The 21,464-nt window shown below is 41.4% G+C and overlaps 1 long non-coding RNA gene across 3 annotated transcripts in view; it reads right to left on the bottom strand.

Annotated features, from left to right (window-relative positions):
* Nucleotides 1–1,117: 1,117 nt before the first annotated feature.
* The window catches only part of LOC138445214 (uncharacterized), an 86,869-nt gene continuing 66,522 nt past the window's right edge, over nucleotides 1,118–21,464 (bottom strand). The window contains exons 3-5 of one of the 3 annotated variants that reach the window (XR_011258755.1): nucleotides 20,237–20,399; nucleotides 12,254–12,314; nucleotides 1,118–2,459 (exon numbers count right to left, since the gene is read on the bottom strand). This is a non-coding gene — a long non-coding RNA (uncharacterized lncRNA). Of the gene's footprint in view, nucleotides 2,460–10,912; nucleotides 12,315–20,236; nucleotides 20,400–21,464 lie in introns of those variants that run through there. The other 2 variants (XR_011258756.1, XR_011258757.1) reach the window with 2 other exon arrangements.

Genomic DNA, 21,464 nt, shown 5'->3' on the forward strand with positions numbered 1-21,464 from the left:
GCATGAGACAGGGTGCTCAGGGCTGGTGCACTGGGATGACAGTGAGGGATGAGATGAGGAGAGAGGTGGGAGGGGGCTTCAGGATGGGGGACACATGTACACCCATGGCTGATTCATGTGAATGTATGGCAAAAACCACCACAATATTGTAAAGTAATTAGCTTCCAATTAAAATAAATTAATTAATTAAAAAACAACAACAACAAAATGTGGCTGTGTTCCGGTCTCAGTTGCTGCACACGAGGTCTTCATTGCCGCATGTGGGATCTTTCGCTGGGGCTGGCAGGCTCTTCATTTTGGTGAGCAGGCTTCCCTCTAGTTGCAGCATGTGGGCTGTTTCCCCCTGGCATGTGGGATCTTAGTTCCCTGACCAGGGTTCAAACCCAAGTCCCCTGCATTGCAAGGAAGATTCTTAACCCCTGGGCCACCAGGAAAGCTCCCTCCCCTATACTTGTATTCTCCTTTCCGCCAAGATGACACTTGAATTTAGTGGGTGCGAGTTCGCCCCAGGAGCCCGCTTACCACAAGTGTAGAGATTCACTCTTCAGCCAGTGCAAAGCCAGAGTGCTCTCACTGGGTTGTTGCCACTCCTCATCAGAGTCTCCTTTAGGTCCTTTGAGGTTGCTGGGCTTTCCCATACAATGCTACCCTGTGCTGGGGGCACTCACATGTCTGTAGTTCTCGGAAGATCCCTCTAAGCCAAGGAAGCTCCTCCCTCTGAGGGACTCTTCACCCAAGTGATACGGAGGTTTGAACTTTACCCAATGCTAGGCATGTCAGGGGTCCTCGATCGTGAGACACCCGGTTTATCAAGAGATGAGCTGGATTCTTTGAGGCTTGATCTCAAACTTGTCTGCAGTTAAAACATTGACTGATGAAATTTTCCCTTCTTTTTCTATTTTGTATGTATTTGTATTTGTGCTAGAAAGACGACGTTGTCATAGAACCTACAGAAATAATCATTAAAGAACTATCAACCCGTGGTAGGAAATCACGCTGACCAAGTATGGGTTTTCCATGTATTCTCACAAATAATCTCATCTACATATTCTGAATAACAGTCCCCAAACCAGGATAAAGAAAATTTGAGCAAAATCCCCAGCATGAAAAGAATATATTTTGACTCACCAAAGGGTTTATTTCCACTCATTGAAAAAAAATCTCCAGAAATCTGAAATGGTCACCATTTACCTGCTTTCTCTCGGCTTCTTGAGGAAGGGCATTTCTTCATTCATAAAGCGGAACCTCAAGCTACTCGTCTGGTTTTGAATATTATGGAAAACGTAAGCTAGGGTCCCAGTGTACCCACGGTGATGCTGTAGCTGTGGGGTGGTTTTACATAATAGTTCTCATAGCCAGTGCTTGACTTCAGTCCATTCAAGCATGAGAACAGGTGGCAATGAGCAGAGAGGCGCATTCTCCAGGGGGCATCCTCACCACCCAGAGTGCAGCCTTCTTTCCGCCCCACCTGTTTCCTCCGCATCCAAAGCTAGGTAGCAATGACCGATTTCTCCTGTCACCCTTCCCTCCCCTCTTTGACAGTTTATTCCTGGATTCACAGTCCTTCTCAAACTTGAGAGGAAATAGGGATCTCCTCAGAGCCCACTAGACACATTTCTGAATCCCTCCTCCCATTACACAGACTTTTTTAGGACTATTATTTCCCCAAGCTTTGTTGATATATAACTGACATATAACATTGTGTAAGTTTAAGGCGTACAAGGAAATTATTATATATATATGCACACACACATATATACATATCTTGTAAAATGATTACTGTAATCAGGTAGCTAACACCTCATAGTACCATCATTTTGTGTGTGTGTGTGCGTGTGTGTGTATATGTATCTTGTGTGTGGTGAGAACTTTATAATACTGTTAACTATGGTCATTCTGCTTATACATTTGTTCCCATCCTCAAGATTTTGATTTAAGAGGCTTGGGTCAAGGCTCAAGATTCTGGTTTCGTTGTCTGTTTGTTTTGCTGCTCAGCTTGCAGGATCTTAGTTCCTCAACCAGGGATCGAACCTGGGCCCTGGCAGTAAGGAGTGCCGAGTCCTAGCCACTGGAACATCAGGGTATTCCCAAGATTCTGCATTTTAAATAAGCATTCCAGATGATTCTGTTAGAAGGAAGCTTGAGGATCACAATTTAAAAATGGTGTTAGTGGCAGCAAAACGTCTCAGGCGAGGATGCACATAGAATGTGAGATTTCACAGACGTTCAGTGTAGAAAGAAGATGAAACCTGAGACCTGTAGAGACATAGCATTATGGGCTATGCAGGTGGGAAGGAAGAACAAGTCTGGCCTCATGCCTTCGTTTCACACACAGGAGATACAGGCTCTGGGAAGTTAGGTGATATGTCCAGGGGTTTACATCACATTTGTGGCAGAATCGGGGCTAGAAATAGGGTCATCGTTCCCCATTCAGGTCTTCTCTTCTTCCATCTTCCATTCTAAAATGAAGCAAAATTACTACTGTATTAAATAGAAAACTAATAAGAGCCTTCCCCATAGCACAGGGAACTCTACTGGGCTCTGTGGTGACCTAAACGGGAAGGAAATCCAAACATATGTATCTGTATGGCAAATTCACCTACTTTACAGCAGAAACTGACATAGCAGTGTAAAGCAACAATGCTCCAATAACAAAACAAATGAAATGAAGTAAAACTAGGAGGATTAGTTAGAACAGTTCTTTCGTCTTTTGCAAACTTTGGTAGCACTCTAGAGTTTTTCTAATTGTCTCTCAAAATATAGCTCCAGTCTATTTAAACACTGGAAGGGTAACAAAGAAGCTGACTTCCACAAAAGCAGAAAAGAGCACAGAAAAAATACAGCTGGTAGAGGACAAGCTTTTCTCTGCAAAGAGATTCTAAACAATGATTTTATGCTTCAAATACCTGTAATTAGACCCCTCTGTATAACCATTTCAGTCTCCTTTTGTTTTTTTTCCCACATAAAATCTGTTTTTTCAGCACCACAAGGTCAAATTGTACACAGGATGAGCATGGTGTATGTGTTATGACTGCTAACACAAATGACTTCTTTATTTTCAAGAACCAGGTATTAAGCACCAACAACACCAACATGGAAAAACAAACCTTGGACTCTAGCATGTCAAACACTTCTTCATGTTGATAAAATAAAAATCAAACTCACAGTTATGCTGTTAAGAAGTTTTATAGGATATTTGTAGTTTTTAAACGCAGTGATTTTCACGTGGAAAAAAGACAAACCTAAGTAACATAGAAATTTATTATACAAATTGCATTGCCTCAGTTGCTTGGAACATCTAGCACCCCAGACATTCTTCTTCAAGGGCAAGGGTTCATCAGGAAGTAAACGGCACATTCAGAACTTGAAATCTGACTTTCTTTGTTTTTTTTTAATGTTCATTTTTAAAATTAAATAATTAATTTATTTCAGGTGCACTGGTCTTCGTTGCTGCGCATCACTCGGGCTTCAGTGGTTGTGGCACATGGGCTTAGCTGCCCCGTGGCACATGGAATCTTCCTGACCCAGGGACTGAACCTATGTCTCCTGCATAGGCAGGCATATTCTTAACCACTGGACCTTAGGGAAGCCCCACAAATCTGACGTTCTCGAAGGAGGAAAAGTTTCCGCTCTTACCACAAGAGAGACAGTGGGATATACTAGAACAGAAGGAACACTTTCTGTCCAGGTGACAGAAAGACCATGGTTTGGCTATTACAAGTTTTAATTTCAGTTTGCTCATATGCCAAGTCAGGCTTTCCTAGCCTATCTGACTGTCATGAAGCTTCCATGAGTTTATATTGTATAATTAAATAAACATTGTTCTTTAGTAACTCATAGTGAAACTAGTATTAGGGATACTACAATATGTGGTATGAGGAGGAGACTGTGACAATGTTTACCATTAAATAAGACCAATGCTTATCTTTGGCAAGCATCAGTCAGTTCAGTTCAGTCACTCAGCCGTGTCCGACTATTTGTGACCCCATGAATTGCAGCACGCCAGGCCTCCCTGTCCATCATGAACTCCCGGAGTTCACTCAGACTCACGTCCATCGAGTCCATGATGCCATCCAGCCATCTCATCCTCTGTCGTCCCCTTTTTCTCCTGCCCCTAACCCCTCCCAGCATCAGAGTCTTTTCCAATGAGTCAACTCTTCGCATGAGGTGGCCAAAGTACTGGAGTTTCAGCTTTAGCATCATTCCTTCCAAAGAAATCCCAGGGCTGATCTCCTTTAGAATGGATTGGTTGGATCTCCTTGCAGTCCAAGGGACTCTCAGGAGTCTTCTCCAACACCACAGTTCAAGCAAAGCATCAATTCTTCGGCGCTCAGCTTTCTTCACAGTCCAACTCTCACATCCATACATGACCACTGGAAAAACCATAGCCTTGACTAGACGGACCTTAGTTGGCAAAGTAATGTCTCTGCTTTTCAATATGCTATCCAGGATGATAACTTTTCTTCCAAGGAGTAAGCATCTTTTAATTTCATGGCTACAGTCATCATCTGCAGTGATTTTGGAGCCCAAAAAGATAAAGTCTGACACTGTTTCCACTGTTTCCCCATCTATTTCCCATGAAATGTTGGGACCAGAAGCCATGATCTTCGTTTTCTGAATGTTGAGGTTTAAGCCAACTTTTTCACTCTCCTCTTTCACTTTCATCAAGAGGCTTTTTAGTTCCTCTTCACTTTCTGCTGTAAGGGTTGCATAAAACATGATAGTGGGACTTCCTGAGTGATCCAGGGGTTAAGAATCCTCCTGCCAATGCAGGAGACATGATCCGTGGTCCAGGAAGACCCCACATGCAGTGGATCAACTAAGCCCACGCACCACAACTACTGAAGCCCATGCCCTGGAGTCCGCAACGAGAAAAGCCGCCCCAGTGAGTAGCCCACAAACCGCAACTAGAGAGTAGCCCTCACTTGCCTCAACTAGAGAAAGCCCATGCACGATAACGAAGACCTGGCAGAGCCATTGATCAATTAATTGAATTAAAAGAAAAAGTCAGACACTGAGCGACTGAACTGAACTGAATGTTATTCCGTGTTTCCCTAGGGGTTTGGAACTAGCTTGTAGGTATCAACTGGCTCAAATCCCAAATCTCCATTCCAGGCAGGAATTAAGCCCAGTATTGACAGAGAAGCATGTCATAGGGGAGGGTAGAGATAAAAGAGTTACATTCTTCCTACAGCTTTGTAATTCCTTGTTATTGTTGTTTAATTGATAAGTTGTGTTTGACTTTTTGTGATCCTATGGACTGTAGCCTGCCAGGCTCCTCTGTCCATGGGATTCTCCAGGCAAGAATACTGGAGTGGGCTGCCATTTCCTTCTCTAGGGGATCTTCCCCACCCAGGGATCCAACCTGCATCTTCTGCACTGCAGGAGAATTCTTTATCACTGAGCCACCAGGGCAACCCCAATTCCTTGTACACAAGCCCAAACTTAACATTTTTCTCCAAGTGGATCACCCACTGCAAGCTCTTTGCTTCTGTAACTTAAATCAAATTCACTGTATGAGAAAAATCAACAGCAGTGGTCTGAGTGCCCCTTGGTCGTAATCAGAGTTTGGGGCTGGAAGGGAGGCACTTTTAGAAGTGCTTCTTAGTGCTTCTAACCAGGTTCGGGAATCAAACTCAGCTTTCGTAATTGAACTCAGGAGCTCTCAATCTCTGCTAGAAGCAACAGGGGAATTAAAAAAATTACCCAGATTTTTTTTTTGGACTTGCACATCGAAGTTTTCTAAGTCTCAAGATGTTTCTAACATGCAAGAGGGGGTAAAAACAATTAATCTAGTTTAATTCCTTATTTAGTGAGGAAACTGAGTTCCTCTCCTCTTCTTTAGTTGCTAAGTCATGTCCTACTCTTTGTGACCTCATGGACTGTAGCATGACAGGCTCCTCTGTCCTCCACTATCTCCTGGAGATTGCTCAAACTGATGTCCATTGAGTCGGTGATGCTATCTAACCATCTCGTTCTCTGCCATCCTCTTCTCCTTTTGCCTTCAATCTTTCCCAGCATCAAGGTCTTTTCTAATGAGTCTGCTCTTCCCATCAGGTGATCAAAGTATTGGAACTTCAGCAAACTAAGTAATTAAATTTCTATAAGCACTTACAAATGGCGACTACTCAATTCAACTCAAAAAATCCATATTGAGTACATACATATCTATGATATAAAAACTGGTCTAAATGACTTCATCATAAGAGGGATGAAAACCATTCAAAATTATACAAGGCAGAATAATGTAAATGATTATAGAGTAGGAAAAACAGGGTGTTTTAGTATTCCAAAAGGCTGAGAAATAACTTGAGATCTTTATCAGGAATATGGCAGATGATTTCTTACAATCAGAGGATGCCGACTCCTGAAAGCTAGTGAGTCCTAAACTTGCGGAACTGTAAGTAATCATACAATATGGATACTGCAATTCTATCTCATGCTTTGAAAGTTAGCCTGTGTGTCAAACAATTGTAAATACTTTGCTTATCACAGACAATAGAACTGCAAAAATGTCCTGAAAGGAATGTTGCTACAAATCAGAGTAAATTTTGATTTCTTTTAAGTATTTAATTTATAAGCATTGCACTATTTCCCAAGTCCTGAAAAATTAGTTGAGAATGACTATAGATGATGGTCATGGAATATGTGGTCACTCCTGGATATCTTTTAAAATACTTTTTATACCTCCAAAATATGTTCTACTATGTCACTACTCCTATTTCAGAGGTATCCACCTAGTTCAGGGTCTCATCTTAACCATCCCAAAGTCTTCCTAGTTTTCTTTTCTCTAATGTCTTACCTCACTCAATCCATTCTACATAATGTTGTAAAGTAAGGCATTCTAAAACACTGTTACAAAATGTTTTAAATGTAAAATGAAATTTTACTATACATACTGTTATACTCTCCATTTATTTTCTCTCTTTTCAAGGTTTAATCATTGTTTATCAAAGTAATATATTTAATATTTTAAGAACAGAAAATATTACAAAGCTTATAATGGACACAGCTCTCTCCTGCTTTATCCCTTTGTGTTCCCAATTGCTGCTCCCCAGAAGAAATTGTTTTCAAGTATCTTACAGGTTTCTACTGGTATTATTTGATATGATATGTTTGTACTGTTATTTTAAGATTTCCCAATATTAGACATTGCCTGTTGATTTTCTATCTGAAGGATGGTGATTTATTTCAGTTAAACATGCCTTGCTCCCATCCATTTTGGAAATAATTGGGGACATATCAATGGATAAGACCAAGTCCCCATCCTTAGGAAATTACATTCATTCTGGTGTGAAAAAATAAAAAACAACAAGTAGCCAAATAATTGGAGAATTCCAGAAAGTGATCCATGACATGAAAAAAATTAAGCAGAGGAAAGAATACATATTCCCTTCCTCCACTCACCCAATATAGTTCTAATAAAATGTTTGGTGCTTGCATGGGTATAACTAGATAAGTATTCCTCAGCACTGCAGCATACATCATATTATGATTAACTTTCACTTATTGTACAACTATTTTCTCTGAGTCTGAAAGGGCCTTGTTATTGCATTTCCTGTTTTCCATGTACCAAGAGTGAATTCATTCCTAAACATGCTGCCAGGACTGGAAAATGTCTCTCGAGACGATCCAGTCCTCCAGCTGATCTCTCAGTTCCTCCTCCTCCTCCTCTTCCTCTTTCATAACCCCTTCTGAGACCCAGGCCCTCTTTCCAGTGCTGTCTGGGAGCTTTCCAGGTAGCACAGCTGTTACCCCGGGGTCTCCTTTACCACCTTCCAGGATCTTCCTCTGATCCGCTCTTCCTTGCCTGGACACCACATCCTCCTCATTCTTTAGTCTTCCAGTAGCTTCTTGAGAAGCAGTGCACAGGGAGCGAATGTCTGCAGCCTTACATGACTGATGCGCCTCTCCTTGCCGAGGGCCTGCTATAGAACTCTAGACAGGAAAGGATTTTTCCTTAGAGATCAGGAGTGATCGCTCCCTTGCCACTTGGTGTGCATCGAGTGCTATTGAGAATTCTGATGACATTCTTGTTCCCAGTCCTGGGTGTGTGACCTGGAAGAATTAGCGTTCTAAAATTTCAGAATAATTGGGATTTTTGCAAGATTTTTTTTTTTTCTTTTTCTGGAGAGGCAAAAATGTGTGGTGATTAGGAGCCAGATTTTAGAGCCAGACTGCTGGGTCTGTCACTTAACTAGCTCTCTACTTTGCAAGGTACTCAACTTTTCTATGCCTCTGTTGGCTGTAAAATGAGGTTAATACTAGTACCCCCATCAGGGTCTTGGTGAGGATAAGAGGAATACTTCAAGATGTTTAGAACCATGCTGGGCACAAACGCTCTCTGTAAACACTAGCCATTATTATCATGTTATTACTATTAACTTATTTCTTTATTGCACTGGATATTTAGTAGACTATTGTAATTTGGAAACTCAAACTTTCACAGTTGGGACATCTGCTTGTATTATTTCTTTAATAATTTCCTTTCACTTCCTTCACACTTTTTTCCTGGAATCCTTGTTATCAGTCAAATTTCCTCAATGTTATATTTTAATCTACCAGCAATATTTTAAATATTCAATATTTTTGTCTTATCTTTTGAATATGTGTATATATATATATACACACATATGTATTTTATGTATATATAGTATGCATGGATGTATATTATATGTGTTTGTGTGTGTTCATCACTCAGTCACAACCCCATGGACGGTGACCCGCTAGCTTCCTCTGTCCATGGGATTTGTCAGGCAAGAATACTGGGGTGGGTAGCCATTCCCTTCTTCAGAGGATCTTTCCAACCCAGAGTCATAACTGGGTCTCCTCATTACAGACAGATTCTTTTATGTCTGAGCCACCAGGGAAACACTTACATATATGTGTGTGTTAGTTGCTTAGTCGTGTCCGACTCTGTGACCCCATAGACTGTAGCCCATCAGACTCCCCTGTCCATGGGATTTCCCAGGCAAGAATACTGGAGAGGGTTGCCATTTCCTTCTCCAGGAGATCTTCCCCATCCAGGGATCAAACCTGGGTCTCTGGGATTGCAGACAGATTCTTTACCATCTGAGCCACCAGGGAAGCCCTGCCCTTGGATATACTATATATGTATTATATATGTATGCATTGTGTGTGTGTGTGTGTGTGTGTGTGTGTGTGTATGTATATATCCCAGGGATGGGGGAGCCTGGTGGGCTGCCGTCTATAGGGTTGCACAGAGTCAGACACGACTGAAGTGACTTAGCAATAGCAATAGCAATAGCAATAGCTATATATATATATAAAGCTTTGGAACTTTCCAGGTGGCTCAGTGGGTAAAAAATCTGCCTGCAATGGGGGAGATGTAGGAAACAAGGATTCCACCCTTGGGTTGGGAAGAGCCCCTGGAGGAGGGCATAGCCACCTGTTCCAATATTCATGCCTAAAGAATCCCAAGGACAGAGGAGCCTGGCGGGCTATAGTCTGTAGGGTCTCAGAGAGTAGGACACTACTGAGGTGACTGAGTGCATATAAAGTTTTTAAATGAATATAGTATTTTGTCTTTTCTTCCTAAAGATATTTCTTAAAAGGTTTATTTTTATTGTTGAAATTTCTTGCTGCTTTTTTTCTGTTTTGTTGAAGGCTTTTCTTTGGTGATTCTTGAATGTCTATTCATACTAAAGGTAAGGCTGTTAAGCTCTAGGACTTGTCAACCAGTGAACTTTGTTGTAGGGAGACTGGGTCAGAGTTGAATCCCCTGAAGAGACAGGTGGGCCGGCGTAAATGTCAGTTTCTGCAGATCTTTGGCTTTGAGCTGGTCAGTGTTTTATAGTCTCTTGCCTGGGAGTATAGTGTGGCTATTGTACTCTTGCCTGGAAAATCCTATGGGCGGAGGAGGCTGGTGGGCTGCAGTCCATGGGGTCGCTAAGAGTCGGACATGACTGAGTGACTTCACTTTCACTCTTCATTTTCATGCATTGGAGAAAGACATGGCAACCCACTCCAGTGTTCTTGCCTGGAGAACCCCAGGGACGGGGGAGCCTGGTGGGCTGCTGTCTATGGGGTCTCACAGAGTTGGACATGACTGAAGCAACTTAGCAGCAGCAGTGTTCTGGGAGCTGAGATGTGGCAGGAATGGAAGAGAAATGTTTTTCATGTAGATTCTCACACAATCCTCTTGCTTTTAACACATGGGACCTAATTAAACTTAAAAACTTTTGCATAGTAAGGGAAACCATAAACAAAACAAAAAGACAACCTACAGATTGGGAGAAAATATTTGCAAATGATGCAACTGACGAGGGATTCATTTCCAAAGTAAACAAACAGCTCATGCAGTTCAATATCAAAAAATCAAACAATCCAACTGAAAAATTGGCAGCAGACCTAAGTAGACATTTCTCCAAAAAAGACATACTGCTGGCCACCAGATATATGAAAAGATGCTCAATATTGTAAATTATCAGAGAAATGCAAATCAAAACTATAATGAGGTTTCACCTCACACTGGTCAGAATGTCTGCCATCAAAAAGTCTACAAATAAAAATGCTGAAGAGGGTGTGGAGAAAACGGAACCTTCTGACACTGTTGGTGGGAATGCAAATTGGTGCAGCTACAATGGAAAATAATATGGAGGTTCCTTAAAACGCTAAAACTAGATCCAGCAATCCCACTCCTGGGAATATACCCAGAAAAGATGAAAACTCTAATTTGAAAAGACACACACACCCCAAAGTCATTGCAAAGCTATTTACAATAGCCAAGACATGGAAGCAACCTAAATACCCATTGATAGATGAGTGGATAAAGATGAGGTACACAAATACAATGGAATATTAACATTACTCTGCAATAAAAAGAATTAAATAATACCATTGGCAATAACATAGATGGACCTAGAGATCATTATAACAAGTAAAGTGAGTCTGAGAAAGATAAACACCATATAATATCAGTTTTATGTGGAATCTTACAAAATGATACAAATGAACTCATTTACAAAATGGAAATATTAACAAATTCACAAACATAGAAAACAAGCTTACAGTTACCAAAAGGGAAAGGGCGAGAAAGGATAAATTAGGAGTCTGAGATTAACATACATACACTACTTATAAAGTAGATAAACAACAAGGCTCTACTGTGTAGCACAGGGAACTATACACAATATCTTATAATAAACTATAAGAGAAAAGAATCTGAAAGAAAATGAAAAAATATATATGTATATGCATAACTGAATCACTTTGTTGTATACCTAAAACACAGTAAATCAGCTATAGTTAAAAAAAAAAAATTCCCCCTTGGATGTGAGAATTGGATTATAAAGAAAGCTGAGTGCCACAGAATTGATGCTTTTGAACTGTGGTGTTGGAGAAGACTCTTGAGAGTCCCTTGGACTGCAAGGAGATTCAGCCAGTCCATCCTAAACGAGACCAGTCCTGAATATTCATTGGAAGGACTGATGCTGAAGCTGAAACTCTAATATTTTGGCCACCTGATGTGAAGAACTGACTCACTGGAAAAGACCCTGATGCTGGGAAAGATCGAAGGTGGGAGGAGAAGGGGACAACAGGGGATAAGACGGTTGGATGGCATCACCGACGCGATGGACATGCGTTTGAGTAGGCTCTAGGAGTTGGTGATGGACAGGGAACCTGGGGTGCTGCAGTCCATGGGGCCCCAAAGAGTCGGACATGACTGAGCTACGGAACTGAACCCTTGTTTTTAAAATGGTGTCTCCTGGGTTCAATCTCTCCACCCTCTCTAGGATGGAGGTAGGTTTTGTGGGATCTCAAGCTTATGTCATTTGGAGGACCCTCTTGCAGACAAATATAAAATTATGAAGAACAATTACATCGAAGGCCTTGGAAGGGACCCCGGTATGGGCAGCCCCAGGCCTACACTTTAGTAGCCTCAGGATCAGGCTGCATCCTGCCTTCTCCCAGATGCTGGAGGGGTATGCCTGATGTTCCTGGCTGCAGAGGGCATCTGGAGTCTTATTGTCACTTACTGTCATTCAACTCTTTACTTTTTAGCTCCATCCCACACCCTGGTTCTTCAGGGATAACCAGTGTCTTCCTATCTTGGAGCTTCATGGTATTTATGGTTCAGCTGGTCCACTTCTCGTGGGGCGGGGTGGGGAGCATCTCTCACTGCAGGCATGTGGGCTTCCGTTTCTCTGGTGAGCTAAATCTCACCATTCAGTCGTGCCCTTTCCACCTTCTAGAACCACGTGGCCATCTCTTGGCTGCTATTATTACCTACCTTGTTCTCTTTGTCAGAGTGGGTTTATTCCTTTTTTCATTCCACTGCTGCCATTGATGAGCTTTAGGAGAGTGCAGAAATACACAGGCTCAATTTACTGTGTTTAATCAGAAGTCTTGTTCTGACCTCAGATAATTTATATTTGTCATTAACACTACTGTTGTATTTTATTCATTTAAGTAGGTCAGGTGGTGCTAGTGGTAAAGAACCTGGCTGCCAAGGCAGGAGATGTAGGAGACATGGGCTTGATCCCTGGGTTGAGAAGAGCTGCTGCAGGAGGAAATGGCAACCCACTCCAGTATTCTTGCCTGGAGAATTTCATATACAGAGGAGCCTAGCGGGCTACAGTCCATAGGGCTGAAAAGAGTAGGACACGACTCAAGCAACTTAGCACACAGGCGCACATTCTAAAACTAAACATTTGCTGTACTGTACACTTGAAACATAAATACTTCCATGTTCTCCTAATCTGGTACATTCTGAGACAATAAATGAAGCTAGTGTGTGGATTAATCAAACTGAATATTCTGTAAAGGAGAATATACCAGAAAATGTCTACAATTTTTTAAAACAAAATTACAAAGTGATTCATATTAATAAAGGAGTCTACAAAATCCTTATGTTTTACGAAAAAATATTTAGTCTAGTTTATTGCTCTAAATGGTGTTCAATAAATGTTTGTTAAATAAATGAATGCTCCCAGAAATAGTCCATCTCATCCACTCAGATGACATCATTTCTATTAACACACTTCCTTTTCCCAAATGACTCTCCAAACTCTTGGTGAATGAGATGCAGAAATATTTATGGTAAGTTTTCCCAAACTGTGCTCCTTGGAATCTCAGATTTGCAAGAATACTCTAAGAAAATCATGTGGGGCCAAGAACATTTTATAAACTCTAAGTTCAACAAATTTCTTTACATTAAGGACTCCTTAGGGTCTTAACTATGTTAATATGAATTGTGAATCTTTTAGAGGGGGATCATGATAACTATTTCTCAAATTTATTTCTTACCAATCCCATTTAGACAGCATACTATTTATTCCTTCCAGAGAAAATTGCATCAAAATACAATTTAGAACATTTTTTGTCAACAGTGAAAGTGAAGCTGCTCAGTCATGCCTGACTCTTTGCAACCCCACGGACTATAGACTGCCAGGCTCCTCCACCCATGTGTCAACAGTGGGTTTCCTAATTTTGGACCTTGAAAAGACCTCTTTTTCATCCTGAGGAGGAGGTTTCTTTCCTCCCATGCCAACTCTATTCTAGATCTTAATCCCTCAGCATTACCTCTCCTTGAAACTCTCTGGAATATCAGACTGACTGTCCTCCCACAGGATCTCAATGATCCCGAGTGAAATAAAGCCTGTGTCAGAGAACCTTTGATAAGAGCTACTGGGGGAGAAAGCAGAAATGAATAGAGGATAACAGTGAGGTGGCCTCCCAGCTGACGCCAGCGGTGAAGAATCTGCCTGCCAAGGCAGAGGCCTAAGAGACCCAGGTTCAGTCCCTGGGTCAGGAAGATCCCCTGGAGGAAGACATGGCAGCCCGCTCCAGTATTCTTGCCTGAAAGATCCCATGGTCAGAAGAGCCTGGCCTGCTGTAGTCCATGGAGTCACAGAGGTGGACGCAACCGAGGGCGGCACTACTGTGCGCTTCTTCCACACAAAGGTGCTATAAACTCTGCTCTGTACCTTGTTTTGAGAAAATCAGGTAAAAACCTAACTTATATCTTGGAGATTTTTATAGATTGAATTGGGTCCCCAAAAAGACATGCTGAACTCCTAACCCCCAGTATCTTAGAAAGTGACCTTATTTGGAAATAAAGTCATTGTAGATGTAAATAAAGTTGAGATGAGGTCACAGCGGAGTAGATTAGCCCTTAATCCAGTGTGACTGGTGTCCTTATAGTAGGACGTACATGCCTGGTGACACTGTGATGTGGTGACTGACATCAGAGGCAGGCATGGCCAGGGCTTTGCTACGAATGATCACCAGAAGCCGAGATCAGGCAAGGCGCCGTTTTCTAAGTTTCAGAGGGAGCAGGGCCCTGCCAACACCTTGACTTTGGAACTTTTAGCATCCAGAACTGTGAGCAATACATTTCCATTGTTTTAAGCCACACAGTTTGTACCTCTTTTTCCCAACAGCCCTAGATCTTTCCAAATCCATGGAGAGATGCTTCATTCTATTTGACAGGCACATAGTATTTAACTGCATGGCTGGACAATGATTTACTTTTAATTTCATTTATTTCATGCATTAGGCCATGCAGCATGGTTTGTGGGATTTCAGTTTCCAGATCAGGGATTGAAGCCAAGCCACAGCAGTGAAAGCACCAAGTCCTAATCACTCGACCTCCAGGGAATTTATCTACTCAGTTCTCTACTGACGAACATTTCAGTGTTTAATTTTGTCATTAGAAACAACACAAAGCAAATAACTATATACATATATATTAATATAGTCATATAACATAACTTATTATAACTTACAGCTATATTAACATATAATATATTATATATATAGTATACTATAGTATAGTAGAGCTTCCCTGGGGGCTCAGATGGTAAAGAATCTGTCTGCAAGACAGGAGACCTGAGTTCAATCCCTGGGTCTGGAAGATCTCCTGTAGAAGGGAGTGGCTACCCCCTCCAGTGTTCCTTGCCTGGAGAATTCCATGAACAGAGGAACCTGGAGGGCTACCGTCCATGGGGTTGCAAAGAATAGGACAGGACTGAATGAATCTCACAACACGATAGTATAGTATAGTTATATTCATAACTATATATTAACATATAACTATATACATTATATACTATAGTATGTGTGTGTGTGTATATATATATATATGTAAATATATATATATATATATATAAAATTATATGTCATTTCAAACAATTGTGAGACTATCCTGAGATAAATGCACAGGAGTGGTGGATCCTTAAACTGAATAAGATGTTTTGTACATGAACAAGTAAGAAATTATTATGACTTGAATAACCTTAAGTTTCCACAAACAGAGAGTATAATAAAATGGTGCTTAAGCCAATAATGATGCTAAATGGCATAGCTTTGTCCTGACTTCTCCGCCATCTCTCTCCCTAACTGTCCCCCTGCTGTGTAACCTTTCAGACAAGCCTCCTTTCTTTTCTCTGGATCTCTGCTGCACTTGAATTTTCAGGAGTTTTTTTCTTTTTTTTTTTAAATTGTTGTATAGTTGATTTACAACATTGTGTTAATTTCTACTACACTGCAAAGTGATTCAGTTTTATATGTATATTCACACACATACACACATATATATATATTCTTTTATATATTCTTTTCCATTATGGTTTATCACAGGATATTGACTATATCCCTGAGCTATAGTAGAATCTTGTTGTTTGAGTTTTTAGTACTTTAATGTTTAATTTTTAAAATAAAATTTAATATTTAATATTTTAAGGTAGATATGAGAATAAAATTACAAAAAAAATTATGAGAGTAATTGCCCTATATAAAGATAGGAATTTCTATGTTTTTGCCTGCTTTGATTACTTTATTATGCCCTTCATCCACACTCTGTCCTCACTAACACACACACACACACACACACACACAGCTGCACCGGGTAATATCTGTTTCTCACATTTGTTGTCATGTATTTAGAAGTTTCTTACTGTCTCCTCTATATTTGCCCACAATAGTTAGCCTATTGTCTTTTCCACAGATGTTACTACCTGACTTATAAGTATCTACCCAGCGCTTTCATATGCTAAGTTTTTCATCAGTGAAAATTCTCTATCTCCTGAAGGCAGCCTGAGGATTTACTTTTATGGATTACCGTTTCTGTGAACCTCGTTCTTCCTCTTTCTTCTTTTCTCAGAACAGAATAATGGTTGGGGATATATAATTTTAACCAACATATTTTAAAAAATCAGTACAAGATACATTTGATTGTCACGGCTAATCCATGATGACAGCCCCATAAAGGAAGGAGGTAATTTACCTTGATTTCCTAGATCATGGAGACTTTTCTTTCTAGAAAGGGTTTAGGATTGGAACTCTGGTCACGTGGCTATTATTCTTAGTATCCTCAGCCATGTTGCCTGCCAAGAATCATTGGAGCTAAGAGTAGGCTGCTTATATGATATAATTGGTAAAGTGCTGGGAAGAGGCCTAAGTCTCCACAGGTCTCCCCTAGAGCGATCCAAAGTACTTAAATTGTTACCTTCAGCATCAAAGCTTTCTCTTACTCAAATGTAAATAGCCTGAAGGGATATCATAATAAACCATTATCAGAAATCAGCAACTCAGTGGGAATGGGTCTCTTAGATTCTTTTCCTGCTAACACTAGTTGGCCAAGAAGAAAGTGAGAATTCAGCCAAGACGTTTTCACTGAAGTGAGCTGAGTCCTGCGTTATTGCTGTCGTGATGAGAAAAGGCTGGCCAGTTACATGGCCCCCATCACTCTCTCTACTGACCAGGAGACTAGAGCTCTTTTGTAAAGAGGAACTACCGGGATTGGAGAGGTCTAGGGAACTGGGTTACAAGGATCTTCTTCACTTGCGTACAGGGTCAAATGGATCATGAAAAGGTAGCTGTTAAGTTTTTCTAAACTTTCAGCACAGCAAGCTGATGATTCTGGTAAAGCTCAAAATGGCATCTGGCAGTCAGAATGGTTCATCACATTTTTTAAAACATAATGTTGGAAGCGCCTGTTTTTGAACCAAGCTGTGTAGCAAGATGAAAGTACTCTGTACTCTCCTCCGCTTTCCCTTCTCCCCACTTCTCTGATCATGTGGGTCTACGGGTCTCCCGTACTGCCAGGGGCTACTGACTTCCTTGATGAATATTTATGGATAACAAAGTAGTCACTATTTTCCACTGGGTCTTACTAATGCTAATTCCCAAACCTGAGATCTACTTGGGGATTGACCGCCTGGTTAGTTGAGATAGATGTGTTTGTCTGTCTCTCCTTTCAAGTCTCACATGATTAGAAAAACTGTTGGAAGGAGGTGATCTAGGTAGACCTGCCCAGACTCTCGTTCATTTCAGAAGAAGTTACATTCATTTCAGAAGCAGTAAAGAATTACAAATTGAAAAACTGAAAGTGCTCCATGGAGGAAATAACTTACTTTGCCTGAGAACAGCCAACAAATTGCAGGTGCTTTCATAAATTAGATTCACCCATCGTTGTTTCAACTCAAATATTACTTTCTGTTACTGATTTATTGAACTTGTCATATTATCTCTTTGTGAAATTCATCCGTTATGAAACTATCTTATCTAAGTAAAGAACTCTCCGCTTCTTACAATAGTATTTTTATTCAGCTACTGGCCCTTTCTCTTCCACCTAAAAACATGCACAAGCCTCTCTCCATCCTAAAATTAAAAAAAATTCCTTCTTGGCGCTCTTTCCTACTCTAGTGAATGATTCACGTCCCTCTTCTTCCTGGTAGACTTCTTGAGAAGCCCTTATGTCCTAACTTCCCATTTTCTCTTTAACTGCAATATATCATTAATAATAATAGCTAATATACATTGAGTGAATGATGTGTGCCAGGCACTGCGCAGCTTATATGTATTATTCAATTTAAGTCTTCCAAGCACCCAACGCAGTAGGTATCATCAGCAGCTCTGTTTATACAGATGAGAAGACAGAGGCTTAGAGAGTGCTTGTCTGTTGCTTACTCAGACAGTGAGTGGGTGGCAACAGAGCAACTCTAGTTTCCTCCTGGAGATGCTGTCTATATTACTGTTGCAATGCGCAATGTGTACTATCTCTAACAACTTCCTGCAACCAATCATAGCCTAATCATCATATCCATGGGTCTACAGTCAGTCTTCATTCTACTCTTTCTTCCAGCAGCTGCCACTGTTGGAACTTTGGACTTTTCTGCATCCTTCATGTCTATGATGATGTACAACTGTTGCTTCTACATTTCTAACTATATGACTTTCTGATTTGTCCTCCCTTTCTCTCTAAAATGTTGGGTTTTCCTTCTTTTCAATGTCTCCCTTAGGTGATCTCAATGACTCCTATGTTCTCAATGATCAGCTCAGTTCAAATTCCGCTGTCCCTTTCTCCTGATCTCCAGGTTCATCTGTACTTATAGGTACTAGAAATACACAAGTCAGGTTTCATTATGTGTCCTTTAAAGCCTGTTTCTCCCTCTGCATTTCCTCCATAATTTAAAACATAGATTATCTAACATACAAGCTGAAGGATGGCAGAAAGGTTTTCTTTTTTTTTTTTTTTTACATTTATTTCTTTTTCACATCTGCATTTAGTTGGTCACTATATCCTGTGTATTCTGAGTTTTTAATTAAAACATTTGTCCATTCATTTCCATTACCATTCCTGCTGCTTTAACTCAGACTCTTACCCTATCTTATCCCTTTTAAGGTCAAGTATTGTGTGTTGTACTTCATAGTAGTCCCTACAATAGCTAGCCCAATTTTGCACACAGATATAGATTATCAGGCATTTGTTCAGTGATAAAGTGAAAAAAAGTGAAAGTGAAGTCACTCATTTGTGTCTGACTCTTTGTAACCCCATGGACTGCAGCCCACCAGGCTCTTCCATCCATGGAATTCTCCAGGCAAGAGTACTGGAGTGGGTTGCCGTTTTCTTCTCCAGGGGATCTTCCTGACCCAGGGATTGAACCCGGGTTTCCCGTGTTGCAGGCAGACGCTTTACCGTCTGAGCCACCAGGGATAGATGAACATCTATTCAACACTTAACATTTCATGAAGATTATTCTACATGTAAATATTCTATGTAAATATCCTAATATTTACATAGAACTTGCTCTCATCAGACATGATTTTAAATACTCTAGCTGTATTACCTTAGCTAATCGTCACAAATTTCTTCTGAAGTAGGTACAATTATTATGCCCATTTTATAGATGGGGAAACAGAGAGAGGAACTGACTTGCTCAAGTTTATAGAGCTAATAAATGGCAGAGCTGGAATAAGATCACAGTCTGGCTTCAAATTCATGTTGTTAGCCATTGTACTTCCTTGTTGTTTTAGTTGCTAAGTCATGTCTGACTCTTTTGTAACTTCATGAACTGTAGACTCCAGGCTCCTCTGTCCATGGGATTTCCCAGGCAAGAACACTGGAGTGGATCCATAGTGCCTACTCCCGGGGATTTCCCAACGCAGGGATTGAATCCATGCCTCCTGCTTGGCAGGTGGACTCTCCCACTGAGCCACCAGGGAAGCCCATTGTACTTCCTTATGTTTCCCTTTGTTCTGCTTCTGTGCATCAGACTGAGATCCCTATTATTTTCCATTAACAATTTTGATTCTTTTGTCCACTTCCTGTTAGATCTGATTAGATGGCCATTATTTTTATACTGCAATTTGGCTGACAGAGAGCTTTTTCTTAGATTCAGAAAAGTGTCAGTAATGTCATTTTCTTGTTCACTGGCTCTTACAGATCAGCAGTATTTTCATTACGAAATTTCCTTGCAAAATCTTTTCAACAAGTGGGAAGCCGCTGTAGAGCACAGGGAGCTCTGCTCTGTGACCTGTGGTGACCTACAGGCGTGGAATAGGGGTGGGAGCTCAAGAGAGAGGGGATATATGTACACTTACAGCTGATTCCCATTGTACAGCAGAAACGAAAGCAACATTGTAAAGCAATTATACTCCAATTAAAAACTGAATTAAAAGGGAGTCTCAGAAATAGAAAGTAGTCTGCTGTAGCCAGCCAATGAAAATATAACATCCAATAGAAAAGAAAAATCGTTTCAAAAGGGGTATCCATTATATGAGTGCTAGTTAACTAGAGCATGTAGTACGTACTTTTCATTTCCCTGACTTCTTGGGTTCCCTCAAGGGAAGGACTAAGTGCAGGTCACTTTCTGGGGAGCTGACCCTTGGAAGCACAGGGAAGGAGCAATGCAGTGAGATACAGGGTGTGATGAGGCTGCTCTGGGCTCAACCCCAATAGTGACCTTCAGAGAAGCCAGGTGAGATATACCTCAGAAGCCCGTGCCTGGATGCATTGCGGCTGCAGCACTTAGACAGCAACTTCCAGTCCCCGAGGGTTGATGGACGTCCCTCAGCGGATGGTGGCTTTCCATCCGCTTGACTTCTGGGTTGCCACTGTCTTTGGCAGAGCAAACTCCTGTGGTGCTGGAGAACTGGGAGGAAGAAGAGAGACATTGGTGGTGCTAGAGGTAGGAAGTTTTTAGATCGCAGCCGACTGCATCTAAGGTGAAATCAGGTATGTCTGGCAGGTATGGGGCATGGTATCTACAGTCTCCACTACACTGGGTGAAACTGAAGTTGCTCAGTTATGTCCAACTCTTTGTGACCCCATGGACTGTAGCCTACCATGTTCCTCTGTCCATGGGATTTTCCAGGCAAGAGTACTGGAGTGGGTTCCCATTTCCTTCTCCAGGAGATCTTCCTGACCCAGGGATGGAACCCAGGTCACCCACATTGTAGGCAGACGCTTTACCGTCTGAACCACCAGGGAAGTCCAAATCCTAACCTTCTCCACCTGGTGAAGGTTAGGATTAAGGTCAGGATTAGGACACTCTGACAGAGAAGGCAGTGGCCCCCCACTCCAGTACTCTCGCCTGGAGAATCCCATGGATGGAGGAGCCTGGTGGGCTGCAGTCCATGGGGTTGCCAAGAGTCAGACACAACTGAGTGACTTCACTTTCCCTTTTCCCTTTCATGCATTGGAGAAGGAAATGGCAACCCACTCCAGTGTTCTTGCTTGGAGAATCCCAGGGACGGGGGAGCCTGGTGGGCTGCCGTCTATGGGGTCGCACAGAGTCAGATACCACTGAAGTGACTTAGCAGCAGCAGCAGGACACTCTGATGAAGCAAACTAAGAAAGGAGGGCACCAGCATCTATTTCTTCCTTTCTTTGCTCAGGATGTATTGAGTACCACATTTTGGCAACCATGTATTAACCATTAGCAGGAAAGCATAATTTCTTTAACATTTTGGGGCTTCCCAGGTGGTGTTAGTGGTAAAGAACCCACCTACAACGCAGGAGACAGAAAGAGACACAGGTTCGATCCCTGGGTTGGGAAGATTCCCTGGAGGAGGGCATGGCAACTCACGCTAGTATTCCTGCCTGGAGAATCCCATGGACAGAAGAGCCTGGCAGGTTGCAGTCCATGGGATCGCAAAGAGTTGGACACGACTGAAGCGACTTAGCACACATGCAATATTTCCTTTCCACATTTAGA

This window comes from Ovis canadensis, chromosome 8 (assembly GCF_042477335.2).
Source record: "Ovis canadensis isolate MfBH-ARS-UI-01 breed Bighorn chromosome 8, ARS-UI_OviCan_v2, whole genome shotgun sequence".
NCBI classification, from domain to species: domain Eukaryota; kingdom Metazoa; phylum Chordata; class Mammalia; order Artiodactyla; family Bovidae; genus Ovis; species Ovis canadensis.